The sequence below is a fragment of a genome, unplaced genomic scaffold (assembly GCF_019419815.1).
Source record: "Pyrus x bretschneideri cultivar Hongxiangsu unplaced genomic scaffold, Pyrus_bretschneideri_v1 Contig13, whole genome shotgun sequence".
NCBI lineage: Eukaryota > Viridiplantae > Streptophyta > Magnoliopsida > Rosales > Rosaceae > Pyrus > Pyrus x bretschneideri.
The window spans coordinates 4,608,358-4,619,736 of NW_025999424.1; the positions used below are offsets into that span (position 1 = coordinate 4,608,358).

The 11,379-nt window shown below is 36.7% G+C and overlaps 1 pseudogene; it reads right to left on the reverse strand.

Moving 5' to 3' along the window:
• Positions 1–272: 272 nt before the first annotated feature.
• Positions 273–3,264, reverse strand: LOC103960333 (annotated as a pseudogene).
• Positions 3,265–11,379: the final 8,115 nt, after the last annotated feature.

Consider the following 11,379-nt stretch of genomic DNA (forward strand, 5'->3'; position numbering starts at 1 on the left):
AACTCAAGAGAAGGCTAGTATCTTACTCAAAATCAATTGAAAATAGGTGGAGAAATTCAAGATCTTTTAAGCACTTAAAGAAAAAAAATTCTAGTATTGGATACTCAAAACAATTCAATTGATATAGTATGTTCCCTTTGTGTTCCCGTTTTTGTTTTATGATTCTTTGTTTTTTGTTTGATCTTTCTTAAACTTGACATTTGAAGCAAGAACAGGGTCTAATCGTATGATCATTGTTTGTTCAGAGAATATTATGCTAATAATTTCAATGATTTTTCTCTAGCACCAAAGTTTCTTCAGAGTGTTTATTCATTTTTTTATTACAAATGAAACTTTGCAAATCACATGACGACACATAAATTAAACTGAGAAAAAAAAAATGAAATTTGTGTAGAAACAAACTTTAGTAGTATATTACTGCATGCGGCTTAAATTTTCTTCAAGACCTTTAGCAAATAGAGAAGCAAAAGCCTCCATGTAATGTTTTTTCAAAACCAACCCGACCTCAACTCCACCATCACCATTCTTGTTCTCTTGAAAAGACATCGTCCCTGTCCTATCTATCAAAACTAACTCGTGCTTCGTTGGTCTTCCCCATCCGAAATCAGTTGCATCATAAAACTCAAATCGGGGTGAACCGGCAGCGGGAATTAATCTATCAGCATTGAGCTGCAGTGTATTGAACATTCTCGATACCTAAGTCTCTGCCCCCTCCAAAAGGGTCTTGTCCAAACTTTTTATCACGTCACTAATTGCTTTCAAGGCCACAAACATCCTATCTTCTCATAATAGGTCATTTGTTTCCGTAACTGCTAGATGTGATGTGATGCAGTTCCCAAAATAAGTTAGCGGTAGAGGAAGGTCTAAGCGTGACCGGCAATCCACAAGAATGATGAAAAATACTTTCTCTGTTTTGGTCTTCTCAGCCCTGACTAAGCAAACGCTAGTTGCGACTTCGTCTAATTATGCTGAGATTCTCGCCCTACATGAAGCATCACGTGAGTGTTTTTGGCTGAGAGAAGTTATGGGACATATTCAAAGCACTAGTGGTCTTACATCAGTCGTTGACTTTCCTACGACGATCTTTGAAGACAATGCAGCATGTATCGAGCAGCTAAAGAAGGGATACATCAAGGGAGACAACACCAAGCACATTGCGCCGAAGTTCTTTTACTCACACCAACAGTAGCAACATCAGAACATTGAAATCAAGCAAATCTGTTCCCAAAACAACTTGGCCTATCTCTTTACCAAGTCATTGCCCAAGTTTACATTTCAGAAGCTCATCCAAGGAATCGGTATGCATAAATTATCCGAGTTGAATCACCTCTAGTTCTCTTATTTGGAAGTTGTGTTTAACTTAGGGGAAGTATCTAGAAGTATACTCAAATGATCTTAATGTACTCTGTTTCCCTACGATTAGGAGCATTTTTCCCACTGGGTTTTTGCTACCTAACTAGGTTTTAATGAGGCACCCATCCCGGGATGATTATACTCCGTTGAGTTCACTACCTTCGTCCAGTTTGACGAGCGTTGCTAACAATTGCTGAGTCTGATGCTGATTTCCACTGTCTAATTTCAAGCAACAACTTTGACATGGAAGCCAAAGAGTACCATCCTCTTGTACCCCAACTAGCAATGTCTCATGAAAAAGCTGTGGTGCTGGCATTGCAAATAAATGTCTTTTCCAAGGGTGGTTTTTCGATTGGATCAGCTATTCACCATGATGTCTCTGATGGCTTATCTGCACTCTTGTTTTTCAAAATTTGAGGTCACCTATGCAAACATGGAGGAGGAAAAGAAGGAGGACCACCACCTTTGTCAAGTTACGATAGAAAGGTCATAAAGAACCCAGTCGGGCTCCAAGAAATCTACTAAAAAGAATGGTTAAGATTGGGTGGTCTAAACAATAGAAGTTTACTGCCTTTGGAGGTTAAACGTCCAGGAGACTCAATTCAAGGCACCTTCGAGTTCACGCGCGCGAAAATCGAAACCTTAAGGCGGTCAGTGATGAGGACTATGATGACGAAGACCCCCTCCAAATGGGTATTGTCCAAACTTTTTATCACATCGCTAATTGCTTTCAAGGCCACAAACATCCCATCTTCTCCCAATAGGTCATTTGTTTCCGCAACTGCTAGATGTGCTGCGATGCAGTTCCCGAAATAAGTTGGCGGTAGAGGAGGGTCTAAGCGTGACCGGCAGTCCACAGGAATGATGAAAAATACTCTCTTTGTTTTGGTCGCCTCAGCCCTGACTAAGCAAACCCATGTATAGGCGAATGTTAGCGAAAATGTTGATAAATGAAATAGTTTTGAATGGTCAGCTTGCTCCTTATTCTTTGTCATCATAGTCCTCATCACTGATCGCCTTAAGGTTTCAATTTTCACGCGTGTGAACTCGAAGGTGCCTTGAATTGAGTCTCCTGGACGTTTAACCTCCATAGGCAGTAAGCTTTTATTGTTTGGACCACCCAATCTTAACCAGTCGTTTGAGTAGATTTCTTGGAGCCCGGTTGGGTCCTTGGTGACCTTTCTATTGTAACTTGGCAAAGGTGGTAGTACTCCTTCTTCTCCTCCTCCATGTTTACATAGGTGACCCCAAATTTTGAAAAACAAGAGTGCATATAAGCCATCAGAGGCAGCATGGTGCATAGCTGATCCAATCGAAAAACCGCCATTGGAAAAGACGGTTATTTGCAATGCCAGCACCGCAGCTTTTTCATGAGACATTGCCAGTTGGGGTACAAGAGGATGGTACTCTTTGACTTCAATGTCAAAGTTGTTGCTTGAAATTAGACGGTGGAAATCAACATCAGACTCAGCGATTATTAGCATAATTGCTTTGCCTTTGAGATAACTGAGAAAGGGTTCGGGGAAGTCTAGAGGCCAGGTGAGGTTTCCTGCTAGAGGTACAAAATGTTAGAAGGTGGCGGAAAGTGAGGTTTTGAGCTTCGGAAGTATGGAATCGAAGAAATGTGATGTGTTGAATGAAGGCATTTCATAGAAGAAAAGGCTTTGAGAGGGTGGAAACCTTAGCCAATGGAGGTCAAAAAAGGTGAGAGGAAGAGACAGATCCTCCGGGTGGGCAGAGTTTGGCCCCGAACTTGGTTTCGAAGCTACACTGCAAACCTCAACTACTTTGACCGAGCCTGGTTTTGCCATTGGAGATGAAAAAAGAAGCTTAATTTTGTGTGCAGTTTAAGTGAGGACATGATGGCTATAAGAGCACCTCCAACATGCTAAATAGCCCGATGGTCAGGCTTCCCCACCAACCCACTGGCGGCAACATTTTACGGACCGTTGGATTTCCAACAGTAAAGTTTTTTTTAAAACCTTATAATTTTGATGTTTAAAATTTGACATCTCTTTTGGAGATGCTCTTAGCTGTCATGTCCCATCTTCTTCTTACACGTTCTACGCCCCACTAGAATTCTCCACAGGAGTGATCAGACATTGTTTTCTTTGTACACACTTAATGGTGCCTACTTTGAGACCACAAACTCATGTAATATGGTTGATGGAGTAGGTGGTCGGCTTAAAAATCATAAATTCATACGGCCCTAGGAATTAAAACCATGTCCTGATGGTCCAAAAGAAGATAGTCATCAGAAAATCATGACAAACGGTTTGAAATGAAGCTCTGGAAGTTAATACTTGAAATGCAAAATTAAAAATTAAAAAAAAAAAAAATTGTTAACGGGTGAAGCGGGTTAAACATGTAACCTATTAGATTAACAAGTTGTGTTCGGGTGACCTGTTAATTTAAGGGATCGGGCTAAAACCGATCCAAACTCACTAAATCCGACTTGTTTATAGGTCTACCAACAATTAAGTTAAAAATTATGCATTGTTGAAGATAGTAATTAATTGACGTCCCTTGATCATAGCTCGTATACTTGTATTCCAACGACCTAGTGGCCAAGCAGCCGTAATTAGTTGAGCGTTCAGCTTTGGTCCTGCACCCTAGCCGAGGTTCCGAAACCAAACCACATACAGCTTAGAAACAAGAACTGGAAGCGTAAGGGACGCGTTTGGACTAATTATGCTAGTAGAAGTCTCGTGGTCCTCGGCGTCTCCATGGTAGATTTTTATTCTAATGTCCTTGTTTTATTGACACAAAATGTTAAATGGCAGTACACCCTAACATTTAGTTGTTGCCATTATAGTCACACCAATCAAATCTGCAACGAAATTAATGGAAGGTGTGATGACTTGCACACTGGTGATGTTCAGCTTAGCTGTCATGTCCCATCTCCTTCTTAAATGTTCTACGCACCACTGGAATTCTCCACCAGAGTAATCAGACATTGTTTTGTTTATACACACTGAATGGTGCCTACTTTGAGACAACAAAATCGGGTAGTATGGTTGATGGAGTAGGTGATCCGGCTTAAAAATCATAAATTCATATGGCCCTAGCAATGAAAACAGAACAAGTCAATTTTTGGGAGGCTTCGTCAAGCATGGTCCACAATCTCTCCATTTTATAAAGGCAACGAAAGTAAAATGGAAACAAAGTAAGTCTAACTAAAATGATATAAAATTATTAGATGGGGATACAATTATACTCAAACTTAACACGGTAAATATACTTTATAGAACTTTCATAAAAAGAGTTTGGACTAAGTTTATTTTAATAAAAATCATGTCGTAACTTTATTTAGGTCTAATTGGATAAATGGCCCTCGTGGTGATAGAGTATATGGAAAATCACCCATATGGTAAAACAATTCAAATTTAAATCCTGTAGTGAAGTCCATTAGAAATTAAGCCCAAAATTAAAATTTATGTTAGCTTCTTCGTTAAGTTCCTTTTTTCTTTTTCAATTAGAGGGAATTCGCTTCAGAGTTTGTCAATTCTAGAATGCCAGAAAGTATTACTAGCTGCAAAGCCAGGTGGATAACGTTAGCCTGAGGGTCTTCTTTTGCTACTTCTAACCAGGAAGGTATTGGTGTTGGTGCTGGGGATAACTTCGGTGTTGGTGCTGGGGATAACTTCGGTGTTGGTGGTGACAACAGCTTCGGCACCCCTGATGCTCCATTTGGAGAGAACAAACCTGGCTTTGGCCTGGATGATACATTGGAAGGAATCGATAGGGATGACGATGAAACGGGTGACTTCACCAAAAGGACCTGATTATAATTATTAGATTTCAGGGGCAAATTTAGTTTGCTTCTCCGGTAGTGCTACAACCATCTAATCTTCCCTTCCCCGTCTCTCATAACTATTTTATTTCATTTCATTTTATGTCATATTTGTCTGTCACAAACTTTCATGCACCTTTCTGTGCGCTTTGTTAATGGAGGAACTTGAATTGTCCAAATAATTGTTAAAAAAAATAAAAATAAAAAATAAACAAGAAAGGTACCTAGCAAAGAGAGTAGATGCATGATCCAAGGAACTGAGGACTCGTGCCGTGGTTTCAGATTATGCGTATAAGGCCATTGATGCTCTGCCTATTACAGCACATTCAATGACCCAGTTTACCACTTTTCTTATGGCCCTCCAGAGTGAATCCCAAAGGGCATAAGAAAAGCGGATACATAAATCAAAGTTACAGGGAGCCAACTTTTGAGGATTCACTTAGCTTGATTGGACAACTGCCATTAGTAGCTGCCTATATTTATCAAGAATTTTCAAGAATGGAAAAGTAAAAGCCATTTCTCTGGATTATGGTGCAAGTTTCAGTTTCTTTGGTTTTAGATGAAAATTGTTACAGGAAACCTCAAAGGGGTGTGCTATCCACACATCCCTTTTTACTTCTCACACATCCTTTGTTAATTTTTGTCCGTTGATTTTCTTCAATTTATCCGATCTGACGATCGAAAACCAAAAAAGTGTGGAAGAAGTAAAAAGGGTTGTGTAGATATCACACCCCAACCTCAAAACACACACTCTTGAGCATTTTTCTGTACTTGGAAGAAATTTTGAAGTGAAATGGGGCAGGGTGTTTTACTGCTCTATTAATAAACACTAGCATATGGGCACACACAAAGTGTGTGAGAAATTTTTTTTTTTTTTTTTTTTGAAATAGAAGGAGAGAGGAAGAGAGTAATACAGAATGTGGGAGTGGGAAGTTTTTTTTTTTTTTTTTTAATTAGAAATATGTTAGGATTACATGTAAGCGAGACTTTGAAAAAAAAAACAGCAAAATTTGGTTGTGTGAAATTACATTTCTGCCCCATATTTCTTATTCATGTTATGTTTTAATTAGAGGGTTAAACTGGTAATTTTATAGGATTTTGGTTGACAATGAGTGTTTTATTAATTAGTAGAGATATTGGAGCTATTCAAATAAAAAAACAGTGCAAACACATGGAGGCAACAATCAAGTTGATTTCAAACTTTCGTTGGGTGCTTCGTAACTGGCAATGGCAGTGGAGGAAATTTGGTCGTTGAGTGTGGAGCCATGGCTAATGAAGTTAACGGAGAATTAACGGAAATTTTGTTTTGGGGCTTAAAATCCTAACGAACTTCACCACAGGGTTTTAAATCCAAGTTTTTTTTAACCACGAAGGCTTCCTTCCGAATACTCTATCACCACAAAGACCTTTATCCAATTAGGCCCTTTATTTAATGAAAAAAAACTTAAATTTAATGAAAAACTCTTAAATTTAACAAAGAGGACAAAAGAACTTAATTTAATGAAAAAAAACATAATTTTAATATTAAAAAAATTTTGACGCGCGGACCCACACGACCTCACACAAACTGTTTATGAAACTTTTTACACTGTTTATGAAACTTAGAACACTGTTTATGAAACTTACTACAATGTTTATGAAACTTAAAGGTATTACACTGTTTATGAAATTTAACAGTACTACACTGTTTTTGAAACTTAACGATACTATACTGTTTATGAAATTTAACGGTACTATATTCCTCTCTCTCTCTCTCCTCTTCTTGAATTTTCTTGGCACATTCTCACCTTCCAAACACATTTTCTTCTTCTAATTTTCTTCGATACTCATTAAATTTTCTTTGTATCTCTTCAATTTCTTAACTTTCTACACCAATTACTTAATTTTCTTCAATTGTCCGCCCATTTGCGCCTTCCTCTTCTCCTCCACCTACAATCTTAACTTTCTACAGCACGTGTTATTATGTAAGTGGTGGGAAATTTTATTTTTTAACACAAAAATCTCACCACTTGTATAGAGATGTGGTGTATCATCCCGTGTTCCGAACATATTGAAAAATCTCTCGTCAGCTTGACTACTATTGGGAAACGACACTACAAAAATAAAACTGAGAAATGTAATTCAATTTGAAATCTTTTCTTATAATAAGCAAAATAATAATAATAATAATAACGTCTGGATGTGTGGCGGGGTGTATGCACTGATGTGGTGTTTTTTATGTTTTTATTTTAAAATATTATTTTGTTCTAATCATTAAATAAAGTTAGTAAATTTCTTTTGATTAAAATGCAAAGATTTGAAGCTCTTTTTATTGATTTTCTTATACTTTATCCATTGTTTTATGTGAGCAAGATATAAAACAGAAATGTTTTATTTTAAAAATATATTAATAAAAATAAAATTTCACAGATTTTTAGGATGCATTAGTTTTATTGCTCGGAAAGGAAAATCAAATGCACGTATTGTAATTTAAAATAAGATAATAATCACACGCGATGGTGTTTAGGTCGAGAATATGATACGAAATATTTTTCTAAGGATAGTACTACCCTTAGGGTATTATTATTATTGTTGTTGTTCATCAGAAGAACAGAAGGGAAATCGAATGGGGTGGAAGGCAGCATACGGCGTCGTATTTGTCGAGGGAGAGAAGGTGGATGGGGCAGCCTCTGCGCTCGGCGACGTCCAAGGCGTTTCCGGTTTGGGTGGCGTAGAGTATGAGTAGTTTCTTCATCGGTCTGTCTCCTCCATCTCTCTCTCTAGAAGTCCAAAGCTAAAGAAGCTGCTCTGTAGGTTGGAAGGAGAGGAAAAGAGTTTCATACCGTGCCTTCGTCTGTGCAGGAGTGAGAATGAAACGGTGTCGTCCGTCCTTTGGGGTTAAGTTAACCTACTTCTAATTTTTTGAGTCGTAAGTTGCAGTGGACTCGATTTTAATGCTCTCGCAAAGTTCGGTTCATATATGAATTTGAGTTATATAGTTAAGGGGGAGATCTCACGTTTAGAAGATATAAAATTTATGTTTGAACTCTAAAAATTGACAATTCCATATTAAATTTTAAAAGTTAAATTTGACCAATGTTTTATACACTGATATTACAAGATAAGGATTTGGGGCAACATAGTGGGTCAATCATAGTTATGAATCAAACTCGTCATCTATGGTAATCTAACTTGAGATCTCTTTATAAATGGCTAAACAATCTCTGTTGTATGGTAATATTATCATGTTATGAGTGCCAGTAATGACATCGTTTGATTTCATGATATGGTAATATTATCTTTATTGTATGGTAATATTATCATGTCGTGTGTGTCGGTAAAAAGGGATCGAATGCCAGACCATAACGCCCATACTTACGCTTGGACTTGGACTGCGGCAATCGATCTTCTTCTAGACATGGTGGGAGTTTTAGTGTTTCTCCCCTAATAGGATTGGCTACGAGTAATGGTCTCGACTTTTTAAAGCAAAGCAAACCGCATGAAACAAACTATAGATCGTATCTGTCTTCAAACGTTGGCAACATGATTAATCTATAACCGTTATAAATCATAATATGAGCCTCTGTTTGTAGGACACTTTGCAAGTTGAATAGTGATTTTACAGGCACTCCCAGAAGGATTTTGGAGGAGGATTTCTTTTGGGAAATCCATCAACTACGTTGTATTTTTGCTGTGTGATGAGTCCACGTTATACCATATATTTTACCCTAATTTTAATTATTTATTGGTTATTTTGGTATAATTTTGATACTTTGAATTATATTTCCAATGTATGACATTCGACTTCCTCTTGAAGTATTCAAACGGATGAACTTTGGAGTGATTCCAATTGGAGGATGTTTGTTAGTCTTTCAACATGTTCGTATCAAAGTTTTAGACTTTTATATCAAGCGGTTTAATTATGGCGATTAAATAAAGAAGCAGCGTGTAGTGTTGGCAAATTGGGCTGCAGAGCTTATTTGTGACTTTTGGGCTGGAAGATGATGGATTGTGGATTTGGGTTCTTCTTAGAACTTGAAGAGGAGGTCCTAATATTTAGTTTGAGTCATTTTGGACCTGTTTTGGAGCTCTGAAGATTCAGAAACGTGGCTATTTCTGTGCTGGGTAGATTTCATAGTCAGAATAGGAATGTAATTTATAGTTATCCTTTTGTTATTTTATTTCCTAGTTTTATTCTAAGACCTTTTAGGGTTTTATATTTTAGTAATATAAATAAAGATATTTAGCCATTAGGATTTTAGGAGGGAGAAGGAGGCGCATTATTTTGGAGAACTTCAGACTTTTTATCTATAAGGTGTTTTCAATCATTTTTCTATTTAATGATATTTTCTTTAGTTTTTATTATGATTGTTCATAGTTAAGTTCTTTTGCTAGGGCGATGCCTTTGAGCCGTTGCATGAATATTTGATTTTATTAATTTGCTTATGAATGGATGCATGTTTACGTTGAATTATTAATCACTGCAGTTAAACGATTTAATTGTCTTAGTGATTTGCGACCATTAGGGTTTTTAGACAAGTAATTTGATGCAATTTCTGTTGGAACATCACCTTGAAATTGAGGAGGGCTTCTTGTGATTAGTAATTGTAAGTTTACTTAAGGCAAACATCATGCTCTTAAGGGTTGCATGGTTTTTCAAAGGGTTTTCACAAAACTTAATGAGTCTTGCATGTTTATATTTGATTTGAACATCATAAACGGGTTGCATGTTAAATATACGTTTTCGCTTGAACATCACGAGGAAAATATGTATTAGGAAAGCCTAACCTTCAAAGCATGTATGTAGAAATTCATAAGTAATTGATAAATTGCGTAGGATTGTTAATGGTGACGGCAGAACCCTAGTGTTTAAATTGTTTTCCAAAACTATTTTCTTTTGTTTTCTTTACTTTGCCAATTTATTTAATATTTTTAATTAAATTCGTTTTTAATATTTTAGGTCATAAAATTAACCTCTTCCAAACTTTGTTTTCAAATAATTAATTAAGATTTGGTATTTACATAAATTATTCATTCAATCCAACGACCTTGCTTGAGCCGTTTATACTACAACAACCTTGTTCTCTTGCAAGTATTTTTAAGTGTTTTTATCACTACTTTTGCAGGTGGTAAAAATCCTATCACTATGGTTCTGCATTGTGGTTCTCTTGGTCCTCCGTGTCTCCATAGTTCAGTGTGGTTCTCTTGGTCCTCCGTGTCTCCATAGTCCAGCGCTTCGTTCTCTTGGTCCTCGGCATCTCCATGGGTTCTAGATTACCTGCTTAATCAAACAAATTAAAGATTCAACTCCCAACCTCACGCGTACGTATGATAAAGTACACCGAAACTAAACAGGAGAGGAAGGCAGGCAAGTGTGTCGTAGGATTGAAGAGTTGCCTTTATGTAGAGTCTACAGAGAGGTATCAGGATATCTTTTACTACATGGGATAGGACTTTGCCTTTACTACTTGAATTTGAGTTAACGAAACTGGAGTGGATTTGATTGCTAAACCTCACTTCTAAACCAATTGGGAATTTATAATTAAGAAGTTTCACAACATAAGGGGTAAATTGTTTTTAACATTTTACGTTTCTGCTTATGTCTCTCCAACTTAACATATGAAATACATATGGAATACCACTTGTAACTAAAATTTGTTACGAGTTATATGTGTAAAAATTAGTGCAAAAATAATAGTTTTTGTCCCACATCGACGAACTCCATAAATAATACCACCTATAACTCTTATATTTACTCCACTTTAGAGATTAATGAATATGTCAAAAATTCCTCAAATATTGTTTTATATATTTGATATTTTCCATATTTAATTCAACTTGGCATTAGAGCAGTTCGCTCTTGGTGACTTGTGTGCCTTAAATTTGTGTTCACTTATTTTTCTTAGTGCCATGCCCTAATTGTTCAATTAGGGTTTGTGTTGTCGTGATTTGTTTTGTTCAAGATTAAAAAAATAAAAAAAAATTGCCACGAAAAAAAATGACGACACTACCAATGAACAATGATCTGCTATAGTGCCAATGAACAAGAATTATGCTACAGTACTCTGACTTTATCACTGGTCTATGCTCTATTTGTCCATGACGTAAGTGCAATCTTTGTTGGTAACTGTTCCACTCACTTCTACCCCACGTATTGTTATTTTCAAGATCTTAAAACTCAGAAGATAATGAGTCATGGTGAAAGAATTGGGTGTTTGTATATTTTGACTATGGAGTATACAGTTCTTTCATAT